Below are 20170 nucleotides of genomic sequence, written 5' to 3' on the forward strand. Positions count from 1 at the left end.
CTACTCTCCACACGCGTGATCTCCGTGGACACATTCAATCCCCCTTACAGCCAGAGCGGACTGCCCCCCCCCCCCCCCCCCCCCCCCCCACCAACGCCAACACCACCCTGGAGTAATGGCAGGCAACAGCCAGGAAAGATCTTAGCAGGGTCTGTCCTATGCTGTAATTTCATTGATAAAATGAATCTATGTGACATCTATGATAAATTAAAAGTACAAATTCATGAACATTGATAGCAGAAGACTTTACAACCAACACACACACACACATGTTTCACACTGTTATAAACCATGTAGGATATGAGCATGCTCAGTTCAAAGAGACATGCAGAGTAACAACCAATAACACCAGAATGATCTCCTCCTTCTCTCTCTTTCGGCTTTTCCCATCAGGGGTCGCCACAGCGAACAAGTCGCATGGTAAACTTGCCAATGTTTTACGCCGGATGCCCTTCCTGACGCAACCTTCTCAAAGCAACCAGGCTTGGGACCGGCACAGAGGTAGAGAAGCAGCCCGGTTTCAAACCCTGGTTTCACAGATGGAAGGCGCCGCAAACCAGCACGAGCTAAACCGGCACCCTAATAACACCAGAATGATAATAGCTTAATATGGTAAACTGTTACTGTAGATTTTGCTATATTCTGAATTAAACATTGAAGTCTTTATTATTCACTGATCTTTTGTATGTCAATGTTTAAATAAAGTTTAGCTGTTAAAAAGTAAAATGAATTGTTATTTCCTGTGTAGCTCTTTATGTTATATATGTCAAACACAAACAGATTATCTAAATTCTGCATTTTATTGTCAAAATAATCAGATTTAAGTATAAAAACACATGTTCAAAAATATATTTAATCCCTTTTTTTCCTGCCAAACACTAAAATTAGATGTTCTTTCTATGCTGACACATTCAAGTTAAAAGTTGCTTTATTCACCTTTAAAAAAACTGAAAAAACAGTAAAAAAACTAAAAAAAACTGAAAACAAGCGAGAATATGTCATTCAAATGCCTAACTTTTCTATAGCTCTTAGCAAACTACAGGAAGAAAATGTACATCTTTTATTTTGCATTTTATATTAAGATTATTTTTGATTGCAAAATTCATTTAAACTCAAGATTTCTTATGCAAGTAAATAAGAAAGTGAAATCATGGCAGGAAGAAAAACAACATTTTTAAAGTTTCATTTAGCTAAAGATGAATACTGTGGGTTTATGGCTGATTCTCACCCACATTGTCACGCTCACTTAAATTCAGTCAGACTTACTAGAGAAGAACTTTGTGGAGGGCAAATGATTAGTTGCAGCTTTCTGACCAAACAAATTTGTCAGAGCTCCACTACCCTTTCAAATCCTAATAATTCCAGCTTTTTTTTTCCACATCACCCATTAGATTAACTGATTGACCTGCAGGATAGCTACGCTGTCTGCATTCATTTATGATGTTGAGCGATAACTAAAAAGAAATTCATGTAAGTGGAGATGCATTATGTGCAGTTTGTGCAGAGGTTCCTCTGGCTGCCTTTAACTTAATAACAAAAAAATACAACAACAGAAAGTCAACAATACAACTAGAGAAGCTAAAAAAATAAAAACTGGGCACATGGAGTCTGCAATCTGAGGCTCCAGAAACACATGGGCTCCTTTATCTCTCCATTGTGGGTCTTTGGGTTTGAGAAACAAAATGATAAAAATGATAATAATTTTAACAAATAATGATTTTGTACTTATTAGGTTTAGTAATTTATGTATAATTTTTTACCATCTCAAAAAACCTGAGCAAAATGCTGGTAAAAGGTTTTATCTTCTGTCAAATTTTTGATTATTAGAATAGACTTGTAAAGCACATTATTCGTATCTTCCGTTTCACAATTGGGTCTAGTATATGAGCTCATAACTACATTTCAATGCTTAGATTTAAAAAAAAAAAAAGAAGAAAAAAACAATATTGTCATGGATATATTTGATGATAAAAGAAGAAAAAAGGATGAAGGTCCAACAAAGTTTTAATAGGAAATGCAACAATTACCTGACTTTTTTTGCATTTTTAATTAAGTAAAACTTCTGGAAGAGAATCTTATTTGACACACAGTGTATTTTATTGTGAAAGGAACTTGCTGCCAAAAGTAAGTAAAAATTCTTCAATAAGCAAAAAAAAAAACAACACTATTATAATTCAAGTAATGCAAATATTTAAAGCTTTGTTGGATAAATGTCTTGCTTGATGGCCTAAAAAAACATTGACTTAGTGTAATTATCTACAAGGGGATGTGGGGCTCAACCCAAATGGCTCTTTTAGTGTGCAAGGTTGCAAACCTCTGCACCAGAACATGGCAACATCCAAAATGCACCGGCACTGAAGGCTAAGAAAGGTCTTCTTTAAATACAAGACTGAAAATGAAGCAAGTGTGCCAGCAGCTGTGCAATGTACCACAAAGAAGCACGGGTGAGTGGGCAGAACATCTGGGAGGAGCTGCAGCCAGTCTGAACAGACAATGACGTAAGCGGAGAAAATCAACCATACAAAGAAAATGAACCAACACAACGTTTTTAACGATGGCTTTTATCAAAACCATTACACAGAAAGGATTTGTTTGTCTGCTTTTGACAATCCCCATCACTAGAACTGAAAAGGTGGCTTCAGTTTTATGAACTAAAATAAAAAACTTAGAATAAAATACTAAAAAAAAAAAAAAAAAAAAAAAAAAAAAAAAGATGATAGCAGGACCCAAACCAGTGACCTGCTTGTTCCTGTCCCAAGACTGGCAAATGGGTACGGTCAGGAAGAGCATTTAACATACAGTAAAAATGATAAAATATAGATATATAAATAAATGACATGTTGGTATGATTGCGCCCTTTTCTATGCATTTTAGGGGGTTGGAGAGATTTGACACCCAAACTCTCAGCACTCCCAGACTGTGAACCCCCTGATGTTCTACCTGCACCCCATTGTGGGGCTGGCTAAATCCTGGTCTGCTACATTAGGATCCTGGTAACAATTAGTGCCACAGGTCAAAAGGAGATTTTTTTTTTACTTCCAAGTGCAAGATAGGCAAACCTGGTGGTATGTATATAGACTACACCATCACAAAACTACAGACGAAGGGGAGAAAAAAAGAGGATAATATCAAATAAGACACTAAAATTAAGTTAAGAAAGGAGGGAAGAGCTGATTTTTTCCCCCTGACATTTTTAACTGAGAAAGTTAAGAACTCGTCAAAGAGACTTGAAAAAGAAGAAGAAAGCAAGCATGTCTAATACATACACTGGTTCCTTTATCTGTTTCCAAGCAACAGCCTGCACCCCAGGCGAGAAAGATGAGCCATAGAGATAAAGTGATGGAAGGAAAGATAGCAGTGGAAGAAGCAGAAAAGGAAAAATATTGGAGTGCACAAGAAAAAAAAGAAAAAAAAAGTGATTGGTCGAGATTTTGGGAGACTTGAGTCTAGTGGATGTTCAAGCTTTTTGTATCAGCATATCTTAAAGAACACATACACTTCCAATGCTGCTTGGTTTTCCATTAAAAAAACATCTATGAACTGTTCCCTTTTAAACTGCTCCCTTTCAAATATGTAAAGGCCTTTTGATAAGAGGTGCACTTAACCACAAGAGAAGCCATGAATGTCAAAACATGAATGACATGAATGTCTGTTTGTCTGTCTGTCATGAATTATTTTTAATTTATTTATTTATTTAACTTGTCCTGTCCAACAGCTAGGCAAACAGATGAGAGCTGAAAGCCTTTTGTGTTGCACATATTTTACTTTTACAACAGGGATTATGAATCTTATACGGAGCCCCTAAAGGGCCATTGATGAAAAAAAAAAAAAATGTGGAGGAAAAAAAAATTTTTTTTGAAGTAAAAAAAAAAATTTTGGGAGTAAAACATTTTTTTTTTTAAGTAAAAAGGAAAAAAATAAATTACTGCTGCGCACCAGTTAGTTTCAGGTGCGCACCAGTTAGTTTCAGGTGCGCACCAGTTAGTTTTAGGTGCGCACCAGTTAGTATGAGGTGCGCACCAGTTAGTTTCAGGTGCACACCAGTTAGTATCAGGTGCACACCAGTTAGTATCAGGTGCGCACCAGTTAGTTTCAGGTGCGCACCAGTTAGTTTCAGGTGCGCACCAGTTAGTTTTAGGTGCGCACCAGTTAGTATCAGGTGCACACCAGTTAGTATCAGGTGCGCACCAGTTAGTTTCAGGTGCGCACCAGTTAGTATCAGGTGCGCACCAGTTAGTATGAGGTGCGCATCAGTTAGTTTCAGGTGCACACCAGTTAGTATCAGGTGCGCACCAGTTAGTTTCAGGTGCGCACCAGTAAGTTTCAGGTGCGCACCAGTTAGTATCAGGTGCGCACCAGTTAGTATCAGGTGCGCACCAGTTAGTATCAGGTGCGCACCAGTTAGTTTCAGGTGCGCACCAGTTAGTATCAGGTGCGCACCAGTTAGTTTCAGGTGCGCACCAGTTAGTTTCAGGTGCGCACCAGTTAGTTTCAGGTGCGCACCAATTAGTTTCAGGTGACATTATGACATTGTCAGTAATATTTCGTGTTTTCAGAAAGTTTACAAGGTCCATATCCTCAACTTTAGCCATTCTCAAGACAACTGTAGCTACTTGGTGCACAATGAGCAAGCAGGTCAACTATCTGATATCTTCTGAAACTAACTGGTGCGCACCTGAATCTAACTGGTGCGCACCTGATACTAAGTGGTGCGCACCTGAAACTAACTGGTGCGCACCAGTTAGTTTTTTTTTTTTTTTTTCTACTTCAAAAAAAGTTTTTTACTTAAAAAAAAAATGTTTTTACTTCAAAAAAAAATTTTTTCCTCCATTTTTTTTCCTATCAATGGCCCTTTAGGGGCTCCGTAATCTTATGATACACCAGATGTATATTTAAATAAACCCCTTTTGTAATTTCAGCTATCATGAGTTATTAATGTATAATTCTGATTGGTTAAAGCACATGCTCATGCCACAACTCTTAAATTTTCTGCAAGCTCAGCAATGGAGTCCACATTCACATCGAAACAATCGATCCAGTGAGACTCTTAGTTCGAATTAATAAAAAGGGGGGAGATTAAAGGCTATTTACATCTTTGCAAAGGTGAGAAGCTTTTTCTCTGTGACGGTTGTTGTTGCTCACCTTTCGGCATATCTAGTCAGGGGTGGCAAATGAATCAGCTATCATTGATCCGCACAGGTGGTTTGGAAGAGAATTTGTCATCGGAAGGCCTTTCTGACACAACCCTGCATTTTATCTGGGCTGGGGACTGGCACAGGGAGACACAGACATGGGCCACCCTGTGCTCTTTTAATTACAATGAGTATTACATTGTAATCTGCATTAATGATTACTGAAAGGTTTTAATTATAATCAATAAGCTATCGATTTTGTTCACTTGATCTGCCATGTGTAGCAATAATTACTGGTTTATTGTGATAATGTGTTTTAATGATAAACAATGATTATTACACATTGGTTACTGTTTACTGAGATCATGAATGAATGTTTTCTGAAGATAATCAATCATTACTAGGCACTGGATTTTGTTACTTGAACAGAATCTATCTAATCAGAACTGGATTTAAAACACTGTAAAACTATCAAATGAATGAACTCAGTAGGGGTGGGATTATCTAAATTTGCTTCTTCCCACTCCTTTTCAAGCAATAAATCAAGCTCTACTTATACTTTAGTTAATGATCAATGTATTTAATTAAGAAAATGTGATTTAAGTGACTGGTACAGTATAACCTGTTTTCTCCTCATTTTGATGAACATGACTTTTTCCTGAACGTAAGTTCAACAACAGCAGATGGTTTTCTGTCGTTTTTTTTTTAGTAATTTATTTCTGTCAGGGATTTCAGTGGAGCTGGAGTCCAGTCCAGAGAAAGCTGCAAGCATATACGAGCAGGAACCGGGGCCCCTTACCCGGATGTTTTCCTCTGGAGTGGATCTGAAATGTTTACTGAAATGTTTTTTAAGTTTTGGTTTCTGAAATTTGTTTCGTTTCCTAAAATGCCATACTGCTTTTTAACATTTGTTCTTTTTTTTTTTTAATTGTCGTTGTGATCTTAAAAATGTTTTTGTATCGAGTGATTTGTTGAATGATTTGCACGTTAGGGCCACCATAAATGACAGATTGGAAAGGGTTAAAAGGTGGACTTGGCCTGAACTTCTGCTTGCCTCGGGCCCCCAGGTCCATCACAGCTTTGCAAACCTGGTTGCAAACGTCATAGCAACAAAAGCAGAGGCTCCTAAGACTTTATTGATGAATGTTTGAATAGACAAATATTTTAAGTGTGGTTGTTTAAGAATATATGCAGTTAACAGGAAAAAAAAAAAGTATCTCCTCTAGGGAAAAAAAAAAAAAAACATTTGATCAGCTTTGCTGTAAAAATATGATACATTTTTTGGAATTTATTTTTTTTGTGTAGCGCTCTGAAACAACCTTGCATGTGAACTGGTGCTTTATAAATAAAATAAACTGAAAGGGAAAAAAAACCTGTGTGCCACACAAAACTGTGGTCTGTCTGGTATTTTCCCAAAAGGCTTTTGAGGCCAAAGCAGATTGAAAATGGAACCAAATATTGCACGGATAATCTTTTGTTGTCACTCCCAAAAGGCGGATTGTTCAAAACCAAACAAGGCCGCTCATTAGTTCAATTTTCTTTGTCTTCATTGTATTTTGATGCTACTTTTTATTTATTTAGTTTGTAGAAATATGGCAAACAGATTCACAAGCAGAACACATGTTAAAGGTACATCTGATTCCTCTATTATGATGCTTTTTTTTTATTTTTAAATCTGCAGCTGTTCATGAAGAACGCTATCAAAGGCAAGGGCTTTTGGTTACTGTGGTAACTGTAAGCACAACCTCAACAAGCACTTCATATTTAGAGTTTTTAATTAACATTTGTTGAAAACGCACAATTAACTGTAGATTTTAGCGCATTTAAATGTTTTATACAGAGATGAAAAATAACACCAAGCCTTCCCTTTTCTTTAGATTTTACACTTAGTTTTGCTTAGCAGTTATCAACCTTCTGAAGAAGTGACCCACCAGAGTTAATGAATCGTAAACTTTTTCCAGAACTGTTTTTGACTATGTGAAAAATCAAGACAAGTGAACTAAACATCAAAAATTACAATTTCAAGATGCTCAAAATGAATATCACAAACACCTAATCACTATCAAAAATGACAATTTTAGCAGCGTCTTTTAACTCTATAGCCTGCACTGTGCAGTAGCGGTCAGCACTTTCCTGTCAAAGCGAGAAAGCCCTGGTTTGATCCCGGCTGGGTCCTTTCTGTTTAAAGTTTGCATGTTTTCCCCTCACAAGGTGTCTCCGGCTTCCTACGAATGTCTAAAAACATGCCATTTAGGTTAACTGGGGACTAAACATTTTCCTTATGTGAGTGTGTGTAGTTGTTTGTCTCTGTGTCTCTTTGTGATGGACGTGCAACCTGTTCAGAATGTACCCTGCCTTTGCCCTTCAGTAAATTGCTAAGCTCCAGCATACTCGTCACCCTAATCAAGCAGGTTTGGAAAATGGATGGATCTATTAAGTCCCCATTGTGTCCAGATATTATTTCAAACTATAACCTCTGCAGAGCAAACTAGTATCATCAGTCAATAGTATTGGCCCAGGAGGCTCAACTTAAAAAAACAAAAAACACTTAAATGAAAATTTTGATCTTGTGGCATTTTTTTCTTCATGATGGAGGAGACATTTAAAGGAATTTAAGCTCATAATTGCATTTGTGAGTATTTTTTTTGTTTAAATCCTTGTGAATCAGAAGCAAACCAAAAAAAAATGCTGTTTCAACGCATCCAATGTGCGTTGCCAAATAGGTAACAGACCGATAATTATTATTACTAAGTAAACATTATTAATTAATCGCCAAAGTGATCAGACTTTGATTTTGGCAGAGACCAGTAACATCTGCTTTCCTGCCTAACTTTTCTTTTATTATAAATGCAGGGACTTTGGGTCTTTTTATTCCTGTAGAATCACAGTTTGGTGCGACTGACAGTCTCCTTTTGTTAAGGCTTATTTCCATTCGTCCATGGTCTTTGTTGCGTTGACACAAAAAAATTGAACAGTTCATTAATCAATCAGAAAATTTACAAAGCCTTCGTCATGTCTGTGGTCCACGTCTGTCCCTCCCCCCCTGTAACACAAGCTTTACCCAGGAGTTCTATATCCGGTCCATTTACGTGTCAATTTTGTAGCAAAAAAACAGAGAACTGGAAACAGTTCAAATTAAGGTTTCAACTTAAAAGCTTCCGTTGGACTTCAAAATAAAACATCAAGAGGGGTTGATCCTTTAAGTGTTGGAAAAGAGAGCGGGACGAACTACTTGACATGGGGGTGACGAGACAAACCACTCCTCTGGGATCCAGGGGGGAAGGGGGATGGACCGGAGACGCAATGAAGTTGATGTAAACTAAGTGATGGTTGTGAGACGGACTCCTCATGCAACACAAAGAACACGCACCGCAGACAGAGCAGTGGAAATTGAGGGGTTATTTTTACTGTATGACATTGCGACATGCTGTTTGACTACAGGACCGTGTCAGGCAGAAACATGCAACTAACTGAGCCGTTTCCCTACATCCATCACAGAACATTTCTGTACAGTTAAAAGGAAAGAACTTGACAGTTTGAGCCTGTCAACAGTTACTAAAAAGTCTATCATCAAATGGAAAAGTTCTACACATATTTAGCCAGACAAACTAGTTGTTTGCCTACTTTTATGGGGTTGAGCTTTTTCATTCAAATAAAAAAATAAAAAATTACATTTAACCAAATTTGACCTTGAAGAAATACCTGTAATGTGATTGTGCTGCATGTGTGTGTGTGGTTGACAGCATTGCTGAGGTATTTAACCTTGATGCCAGCATGGCAGCCAGCAGATGGTTGGTGACACTTCCACTGGAGCCTCTGGGTTCAGAACCACACACTTTTGTGTCACAGCCATTAGTGGGTTCGAGAGTTGCTGTCTGCTTTCTATCAATGCACACTGGGCTGAACCTGGGATAAATAAGCCTATGTGCCAAAAGCCTGGGCGCATTTAGTCCTTAATAAGCACTTCAGATGCGAGGACATTTCAGTGCGAGTCTGCAGAACACAATAAATGAATGAATTTCATTACCTTTGGTAAAAAATCCACCTGAATTGATGTCAAGATATCACATTTCCACGGTTTGGTATTTACATACCCTGTTTTCCATTTTTAGAGGTTAAATCGCAGAGGGTGGATGTAGAGCAAGTTTAAATGTCCATAAGGGCTCATTTATTTCTATGCAAATCCAGCCTTTAGAACGTGTTTTCAGAATGTGCTCAAAATTGTTGGTTATGGGAGCACTTGAAGGGTTAATATATAAGAGGCATCAAGATCAGACTTGTTAACTTACAGAGAAAGCGTGAATCTAGCTGCTCAGACCGATCATATCTGAATCTCAACAGTGATTTTTAACAGTCTGCTGGAAAGACTGGAGCTGGATTTATTTTTAGCAAGTCAAAGGCTTTTAAGATAAAAGCTGCACTCAAGATGTACAAAATGTATGTATATTGTGTTTTTTTTCCCCCCTTTTTCTTCCTTCTCCTTTTTTAAGTGAATATTGTTTGTGAGACTGAGAAATATGGAAAGACTCTATTTGGGATGGAGATGGCATCTAAAGATAGACGCTGACTTTCAGAGGCGAGGATGGGAAATGTGTCGTTTCGAAAAGATCTAACGTACGATCTGAGCCTGAATCAAGACAGGAGATAACAGAGATTATAAATAAGCAATGATCCTCTCTGTATCATCTCAGCCTTGTTTAGATCTTCCTCACCTCTCACTCCACTTACTTTTAGATGTAGTCATGTTCCTTGCTTCCTTGGGTTTCTTTCCACATGCCGATTGTATTATTTTTTTTTTTTTTTTGCACCCTCTCCCAGCAGTGCAGGTTTTCTGCCTTTACATCCTTCTGCTGATTGACACATGTTCTGTACCACATCAGCCACCATGTGCTTCAGAAAATATGGTTGCTTCCAAGAGGACATGGGGGGATTGTGTTGGCTGTGTTTTTTTTTTACACCCGCGTCCCCTGCATTCTTTTAAAATCGCTTCTCCATCCCACGCCTCTGCTGTTGCAGCACTGTTGTGCCATTAAAACGATCCCTGCTATCAAACTAATAGTCTTCATTTCTCAAAGCTGACATGAAAGCAAAGACAACTTCATGTGAAAACGTGCATTTTATCTATACATTCTGTGATTGCTTACACATCATTGGACACAGGTTGTATTTTGCGGTTCCTCAAATTGAAGCAAATTGGTGGTGTGACATAGGAAGCGTCCACCAGCACCTGTCTGTGTGAAGTTTACATGGTTCCCCCGCACACATTTGACATATATCGAACAACTTTTATGCAGATTTGAAAAAGGACTTCTTTGTGCTAACGAGAGTATCTTTTATTATTTCAATGTTTTCTTTGGACTTTTATATTTTAAAATCCCTTAGGAGAAAAAATGTTTGGATTTAATTAAAGACCTAAATTCATAAAAGAGTACATGAAATGATATAAATATATTTGTGTTATTGATGACATTTCCCACCATTGAACACATCTAAATGTCATTTAGCAACCGTCTTTTTTTTTTTTTGTCTCTCAACAAGCAGCATGTAGTTGGATGGTTTGCAAATGATCTAATAAGACTACGGTCATATACTGTATCCCAAAATGCCACAGCGCGGCGAAATAAATTCAAGTTTTTCAGCGAAATCAGCAGGTGGAGGTGGCCATGCAGCAGTCGCGTTTTTGCACACCACGCGGCAGCAACAGAGAATTTAAGAGAAAGTTCCAATTTGACGGCAACCAAACGATTTTCTGAGGTCGGTCAGTGGCTGCCCAGACACAATTGGAGGTCATGCGGTGGCAGTCCAGTGACCGGCGGGTGGCAGGAAGGCAGCAGCACAGTAATTGACTGATAGGAGGGTTTCCAAGGGTCAGATTTCAGACTCCCACCCAACTGCCCCCTTGCTGCCATCCCACTGCCACTGTCCAATGGTTAGAAATCGTACGGTAGCAGCGCAGACAATCTGCGGGGGCTGTTGACGTTGGCCGGGGGCCTGACGATGACCAGACGTCAATCTGGTGATCCCAGCCACCCCGCATATAGACGGGGAGACGACATTGATGCTGCACAAAACTCATCATGCCGTTGATAGCACCACAGAGACTCAGAGACCTGCATCTTGACGAATTGCTGTTGATGCTAAGAACATGAAGAAGACAGAACATCATCTTATTTGTCAATTGTCCCTCTTAATCAGAGAGTGTTTCACTTTCCAGCTGGCAGATTGTACCACGTTTAATGTTTGGTCTCCCTAAATGATACTATGGGTTTCCGTCTCTAAAGTGTAAACCAAATATAATAGCGAAAATAAAAGTAGCGTAAGTACTAATAGTAAATGATGTGATTTGATTGTTGTCAGTGTAATTAACAGGGTAGGGGTGTTGCTGTGCTTCTGCCCCCTTGCCCATTTTGTTATAATGATCTCAATAGGACCAACCCGGTTACACAAAACGTAGCCGCAACTAAATGAATCATTTTTAATTAGGTCAAAACAAATGTTTCTCAAAAAGCTACAGAACTACCACATTTTTTTTAATCTAAAAACAAGAGTTAAGCAGCGACAGTCTACTTAAACATAAATATGCCATGTCGGACAATTGTGAAGAATAGAAATGCATGAGATCAGAGTCAGGATGACAGAAACATCATCTACAAATTAAACCAGCATTTAAATGTTAAGATACTGAAACATAACAAGGAAAACAAATTACATGTGGGTTTAAACTGGGAATAACTTAAACTGTAGGGGCTATTACTTGGATGTGTGCAACTAAAACAGCAAAAAGCAAAAATTCTCATTAAAAAACCAAAACTTATTGACTTATTAAATATCGCAATATGCAAAAGGAAAAGTTATATTTTCTACAGAATCAGTGGGAAAAAAAATAACAGTTGAAAAATCTAATGAGATTTCTGCCAGTGGAATGGAGCTTTACTCTAACTCAGAGACAGTCTCCCATTTGGCACATATCAGCACACTCTTTGTTATAGTCAGATTTAGATTCAGGTTCTGTGGCTCAGCTACTTTTCCTGGAGAAAATATTATTCAGTAAAAAAGTGCATACTAAGCCAAGTGTCATTATTCATGAGGCAGAGTTTCGCTTTGCTGCTGGTCAATCTGCAGCCACACCCCCAGTTGGAGTAAGTATTCATGAATGATGCAACAATAATATAAATATCCTCTGAAAAAAATAAAAGCAGCTGCTGGAAAAGGGGATTCTGGTCTGCAGTTCAAAAGTCCTGCAAGTCCTTCACAATAAAAGCCCATCTCGGGAGCTGGAACACAGCAGTCATTTTATTTCGAGGATGAAGGTTTAATTCAATTGTCAGAAACAATTTGCAGTTATGTTTGTGAAGTGAGTAGTTTTTTAGGCAGTCTGCTGCTTCACAGTGTATTTCCTGATAAAAACAAAACGATGAAACTCTAATGTTTAACTTTTAGATAGAAAATAAAAGTTGTAGCTAATTGGTAAAAGGGATGAAAAAAGGGAAGGTTATTTTTATGTTCTCATTTATGTGTTTATATTTCATAGATATCATGGGAGTACATAAAAGCTTTATTTTCAGGAGCTTTACTGACTTTGTTTTTTTTTCTTAATGACTACATTCCAAGTCAAGTTAAGAATCATTGAACTCTAAAAACACTTGAGTTACTTCTTCTTTTTGGAGTTAAATGTGTTTTATGATTACCCAATTTGTGTTTTTTTTTTTTTTTTTTTTTTTTTACTGCGTTCTTTTTTTGCTTTTTTCCCTGAGTTACAATAACCCAGAAAAAGGTTATTCCTGATTTGGGTTAAAACAACCTAACTTGTTTTTTTTTTAAGGTATGAGTTTTTATTGTCTGGGCAAGATGTATTTTCCAAGTTGTAAATGATGCATCCAGCAGACACAAAATGCATTCTAGCCTAAACAGTGCAGTGTGAACATGGGCTCTTCAGTGTAAATTTGCTCTTAGCGACCAGACTAGTTCTGAAGAAATGTAGGATATTAAGTCATTCTAGTGACATAAGGATGTCCTTTACAACCAAAAAAAGTTTTTATTTTTATTTTTTTTTGTGCCAAAACAGCAACCTGGCCCATGTCCAACAGTTCAACAGAGTAGTGTTGTGTGCTATGTTAAGTGCAGTAAGGAATTCAACGAACCGCACATATAGACCAAACAACCTAAGAGACTTCACCAACATCCCACAGCCAACTTTACTGGACTACATTCTCCATAACGACTCCACCTGAAGGGCACAAACTATATGTTTGAAGATAGTAACTTCCAGAGAGAAAGGATGTTTGATCAGGATGTAAAATAGGCAACTTTTACAAAAAAAAAAAGAAGAAAAAAACTTTCTTCTACAGAAAAGGTAGTCCCAGGAGCAATCTTCCATCTGTCTTCAACCATCTCTTGGAAAAAATCGGTTCGCCAAAAAAGCTGGCACGGCTGATGAGGGCCAATGACTTCCGTCCTCCCCCCAGCTAAGGACAAAAAGACCTTACAACCACCTAAAACCACATAGACTTTTTGTTAGCCTATTAATCTCCTATAACCATAGAATGAAGGTCAAGTCTTAAATGCCTTCTTGCTTGGAGCAAATAAACCACATCTTTCATCACTGTATTTTAAAACTGGGAAAGCCTTTTGGAGAAGACGTTAAAGGTCTTCAATAATAAATAATAAAGTTGACTGTTTGTTTTATCTACTAAATCCATGCAATCAACCCAGGGGGCCTTGCTTGCAATCAAACAGTAAATCCGCTTTAATAAATGGAACTGTTGCACATTCAGCTATCAGCTTAACAATTAAACAACTGAATCCAAAGAAGACGGTAACCAAAATTCCGCATCACTGAATGTGTCAGGAGTGACAGGAAGTGTTTTTCCCAGCAGACTAACAATGAAGTTCTGGACTGAGTCCTCCTCCCTTGTTTGGCTGAGGCGTCAGTCATCTTGACACACACTTGTGCACATGCACACGCACACCCACACACACACACACACACACAGACACACAGACACCCATGCTGAAAGCACAGCAGCCTGTGCTTGCAGGCTGCCCATGATGCAAATCAACCACAAACTGGATAAAGCAGTATTAAACAGTCACCATGGAAACCATGCAGGTTACTCCAAGATTTCTCTTAATCAATGCATTATTTAACCGAAACAAAGCAACCAGTAAAAATCAGCTGATTTATTAAGGTCATCCTAATTTGTAATGGGACTGTATCTGCAATAGTGATGTTGGTATTTTATTTTCATTTTTTTTAATCCCCTAAACCATTAATTTAGGTGGGATATTGTAAATAAACCAGTTGGAAGTCACTACTGTCACTTTCTTGATCAGGTTTTTTTAGCACCTTTCAGCATCTATTTCGATGAATAACACAACTTTGAAGAACTATTTGAACAGACATAAGCTTCCAATGGTCCTATAATGATGGAAGTGAAGGAAAATTTGATCAATACTAAGACGTGGAGTGAAGACAATGAAAAAGCAGTCCCATGTTACCAAGAGGTGGTCTTGGGAATCCCATCCATCTCCTTCAAATATAATAACCAGACCCCCATTAAATTGTGCATTTAATTACACAATAATGTCAACGCGTTACCAGATCTTCTGCACATTTTAGTCCAAATTAAGTGATCAAATGGATTTTCTGGATATTAACTAATCTAAATAAAATCCAGGGGAAGAGCTATGTGGGTGTAAAGAGGGCAGCTAAACCCCCCTCTAGCAAAAAGCCTTGCCTACCCTCTATGTTTGAGACAATATTAGTATCATTATTGACAAAGATTAAGAAATCATCAATACAAGCTTTTTAAATCATTGCAAAAAAAACCAAAAAAAACTAACAATAATTTAATGAGTTAAAAACTATAAGAATAATAAAACTGTAAGAAATACATATTTTTGTGGCAGGGAACAACATGGGAGATTTTCAAACATTGAGAACTTATTATTTAATTTTTTTAATTCTCATAAATTTAGATGTTGCCATTTCATAACAGTCCTCAAGACTATTGAATGTCTTGTTAATTTGACATTAAGACTGTCTGATTGCATTGTTGTTTGTTTTTTTGTTTGTTTGTTTGTTTCTAGGTAAGATCTTGACTTATTTCTATCTGTTTTTTTTAATAGTTTTCTTTCTATCACAGAACTTTCTTGAAACAACCTTGAATCCATCACCACCCAAAGCAAGTTGTTGGGAAAAATCAACAAACTTTTAGATCAAAAGCCTGGGCTTTAGAGAAGAGGAGAATTACAGACTTCAAAAATGAAAGTAGATCAAACTGAGTAAAGCCTAGAAAAAGCCAGTAAGCTAAATGTAATTGTCACTTCAGCACAGGGTGTGAACGACATCCCGCCTTGACCCAACAACTAAAGAATCCGTTACTTGCACAAAGAAGCCCACTCTCATTCTGACGAAGCGGGACTCTCTGGGAGTAATGTCTTCTTCATTTCTCCACTGCATTTCACACTACCCAGTCAATGCACTTCGGTCTGTGTACCTTCGAAAAGCATGAGTGGATGCTGTAACCGGGATTACAGACTACTTGACCGGTATTCCAGAGTTAGTAAGTCAGAGAGTCATGAAGGTGCCATGAGCACCAACTGAGCCAAAAAAAACAATTATTTGCCGACAAGCAATTCACGATGGCCTCATCATTATTGGCAGACATTTAAAGCTATACAATTTTGGATCCTACAATTATGGTTAAAGACTAAAGTATGAATTTCCAAGCATTTTAAAGAGCATCCTGTAAAGAAGTGGATCAAAACACTGATACTCAGTCGCCAGCCATTCTGCATGTTCCCTGTTTGAGCACACCTGCCAATAATGACTGCCATTACAAGGCCTCTGCAGGTGTGCTAAAAACAGGGTAGCATGGTAAAAATGCAGTCCATTTGGTGCTGATAACTGGAGTTTAAAAAACTCTGCTGATGGTATTTGATCATTTGAATGGTGGTAAAGCCCAGTGATGAAAGAAGTGTGTGTCTTTGTGGGGGCAATGTTATTTTGGGGGTAAAGGTAACTTTCGTCCAAAAAAAAAAAGAGAATTACATACAGTTGTCTTCAAGGGTGACAATATTAGATATAGAGTCTCCAGGAAACTGCTAAAATCAAAAAGGGAAAAAGGGTGATTTTGCAATGTTTTCAATGTTTTTTAAGGCAACTACCGTATTTTCCACACAGTGCACTTTATATTCAGAGCGTGTTTTATAATGATTAATGTATAGGTTAGAAGTTAGCGTAGTCAGAGTAATGCTTGTTTTAGCAATATCAGTCTATTGTTTCACCTTTTGCCAACAAGGTTGGGAGTTACGGTTATTGTAAATACGCTAACGTGGCTAACATGTAGCAGTGGTTTTTTTTGTTTTGTTTTTTTTTCCTTGTTACTAACAAAGTTGGGAGTTAGCACTGTAATGTTTGTTTAAGCGGTATAAGTCTGTTTTTACGTGTTTCCAACAAGGTACTGTGAATATCTAAAGTGACTAACACTTTTAACGTGGCTAACATGTAGCACATTATAAACAATTTCTAGGCTGTCAGAATTCCTTCACTACTCACTACATGGTGCACTATATAGTGCGTTTGCCATTTTGTAGTGCTGTCCAAATCCACACTTCCAAAAACAAGTGCACTAGAAATCTCCCAGAGGTCTCTGCAAAGAACTGTGCATCAATGCTCACTAGATTGGCTAATATAGACCACAATGCATTGCATTTGAGCTGTTTTAGCAAAAAAGAGTGTGTTTAAATGTTTTTTTTCTTGTTTTTTTTCAAACCATCAATGTTTTTATCTTCAGAATACAGTGGATTCATAAATGATCGTCATTAAACGCTTGCACTGATAAGAATTTTACTTTGAGAAAATGGTGACGTCATGTTTGCTGTTTAAAAAGAAGTAGTGAGAAGGGTGTCAGAATTGCTTTAAAAATCCAGGACACTAGATATTCCCACACTATATAGATTTTTTGTAGTTAGAGCCCTTCGCCGCTTACTCAGTTTGCAGCGGGGCTGACAGAGGAAGGCAGGAAGAACGTGCTGCTCAGTGTAGCTAAACACGCATGTGCAGATTCAGAGGATGTTTATTCGCTGTTTTAATTTTTTTTTTTTTTTTTGGATGGCCCGCGATCTACCGTCACATCCTTCCAGTTGATTGCAATTGACATAATGAGCACTCCAGCTTTAGGGAACCAAATCAAGGACATACACACAAACAAAAGAAAAAAATCAAAGTTTTGTGATATAGGCCTGATTACCACAGATTTAATGAAAAAAAGGCTTTGGCTTTTGCTATACGGTAAGACTCAAATAGGTCCAATCAATCTCCTGTTCAGCTCGTCATCTCTTTTGCAGATGATTTCACTTGTAATTGTAGAAAAGGACATTATAATGACCATAAATTAAGACGCAATCAGCAGCCCTCTGAGGCCTGTGTGTCAGTGACACAAATTTTTCACTCTACGAGTAAAATGTGTTTTTTTTTTTTAACCTGTGGGTCCAAGGACAAATCCTTCACACATATTTATGATTTATTTCCTGGGCAAAAAACCTCCCTTCTGCTAAAAAAAAATACTTTATTGGTTTAGATTTTATGAGACCTTATACTGTTGATTGGATGTTGTCTTTACAGTCTGCAGAACTTTGTCCGTGTCATCGAGCTGATTTAGCAAAGCCCACTGCCAGCCCAGACACCTGCACCTGTTTGTAAATTATTTGGACTCCGTCACTTATAACCCTGGTGACCCTGGGAAAATAAAGGAGCCACCTAAAATATACATTTCCGTGCACTCAAATCAGTCGACTTCACAAACTACCTGTGGTTCTTGTGCTTCAATGGAGAAAAACAGAACTAATTCACAGAATAAGAAACAATGCGTTCTGAGAACCAAGCTGTTTTTTTAATCACAGTGTTATTTCCTTCATTTTATTGATGAGTTGACTACAGACCATGTAGACGACACTGATGATGTAAATCTATCATTAACAAAGATAGATGAACCACCGCTCTGAGCATTATTTATTCATAGAATCCTTCATTTTCACTTACTGTGAGGCTGCATTTGCCTTCTTGCCAATTTGGCATATGATAACTGCAACTGATATTTCCAAGATAGCGCACATTAGTGTGGAAACAAAGCACTTAATTAGCTAAATTAGCTATTGATGGTAGACGATAATGACAGGCCTTGACGTGTCTTTCTGTGTCACAATGGCAGACGTCTTTGTGTGGAATTTTGCAGCAACTGTAAATCATAACATTACAAATCTAAATGTGAGAAGGCCAGGCCACAAAATTGTACAATGTCTCTATGGCAATAAACCAATTTAAAAGCTTAGGCTGGCTCAATATATTATCTCAGCACCATCACAGAAGGCTGGTGGAACTGATTGAAAAGAAATTATGGAAGGGGAGACAGAGAGAAGGAGGAAAAAAGAGGCACGTAGCATCTGCAGAGCCAGGCTGAGGACACTGCAGGGAAGATTGAATACAGGTTATCAAATCTGAACCCAAAATAAATCTCTTTCATCAAGCACTTCATCTCATTCTCTCTATGACCATTTTCTCGCTGCTGGCTGTATACTTGCGCCCAACCACATCAAACCTGCAACGAAGCGCTGACTCAGTCCCAGATCTGGTTTCAGACCCACTCGAACAGAATTCTGAAACCCGATAGTCCTTCAGATGCAGAACCCATTCCCAGGTAAGCGTTTTTTTTCTTTTTACTTTCATTAGATGTGTTTAAAAATGACACAATGTTTGTTGTGTTCTTAGTGATACCCATTTAAAGACCCTCTCTGATCATCTTGTGATCTCTTTTCAAAGCGTTCCCAGTGGTCTTTTAAATTATGATGATGCAATTTTTAGCCAACATCTATAAACCTTTGTCGTTTCTAGGACATAGTTTCTGCAGAGCGGCAGCAGTTTATCCGAAATTTCCCTCTGAGGTGTGGGTGGGACTGTTGGCACGGAGTAAGCCCACCCTCTGTCATCCATTTGCAAGTGGATGCAGTAGACTTGTGAATTGCCAATTCTAACCTTCTTAGTCACTACTGAAAGCTTTTTCCAACTCCATTTTTGGGTATGCTACTGATTCACAACTACTTGAATCAATAAACACTCAGAAATGCTATTTTAATCTGAATATTCTTCAAATATGTCCTTCCTCATGAGAAAAATGCCACAAGAACGTCTTAAAAAACACAAAAAAACACAATTTTTATTGGAGTGGGACATGAAATCTTAATTTATAAAAGTTGAAAGCATTGTCTCCACATCCCATCTTTCAAGTATTATAACGCCATCCGAGAGATGGTAAATTGAGTACATTTATATAGCGCTTTACTACCTTCTTAGAAGGCTCACGGTGTTTTACAGTAACAGTCACATTCACACATTTACAGACTGATGGTGGTTCCGTTGCCAAACACAGCCCCAACCTATAACCACCAGGAACAATGTAGGGTTCAGTGTCTTGCCCAAGGACAATTTCAAACCTATAATATTCTGATCAGAGGTCGACCACTCTACCTCTGCACCATGGCCGCCCCCTTGACAACTCTTTTGAGTGCTGTTCAATTTGTATCCATTACTTTTTAAGATCACCTAGTCCGTATCTAATAATAGTCTTTTTACAACGGACTGTAATGAACAGGTAGAAAATATATGAGTTTAGTGTTTCCTGGTATGGGACAGCAATGGTGCAGAGGGAGAGCGGTCAACCTCTGATTGAAAGATCAATGCTTTAGTTCCCACCTTGTCTGGCCATATGTAGAAGTAAGAAAGGTAGTAAAGTTCTATACGGTATTTACCTTTCCTGGTTTCTGACTATTTTCTCTCATTTTACAACATATCCAATATTTAAATCACTATCAAAAGCTTAAAAAATGTACCTGCATTACCTTTGTTTCTTGCTTATTGACAGCAAAATGAATCACACGCTGCTATTCATCCTCACATACATTCACTTCACTGTCAGATCCTGGAAGAATCCAATGTTGTTTGATTATTTCCTTGATCCAAATAATACTCAGAACCCGAG

The 20170-nt window shown here is 37.9% G+C and overlaps 1 protein-coding gene across 6 annotated transcripts in view; it reads right to left on the reverse strand.

Moving 5' to 3' along the window:
- The window catches only part of nlgn1 (neuroligin 1), a 406572-nt gene that overhangs the window by 133648 nt on the left and 252754 nt on the right, over positions 1 to 20170 (reverse strand). The window lies entirely within an intron of this gene.

Source organism: Oryzias latipes, chromosome 4 (genome assembly GCF_053564925.1).
Source record: "Oryzias latipes strain Hd-rR chromosome 4, Olatipes_Hd-rR_3.1".
Classification (NCBI taxonomy): Eukaryota; Metazoa; Chordata; class Actinopteri; order Beloniformes; family Adrianichthyidae; genus Oryzias; species Oryzias latipes.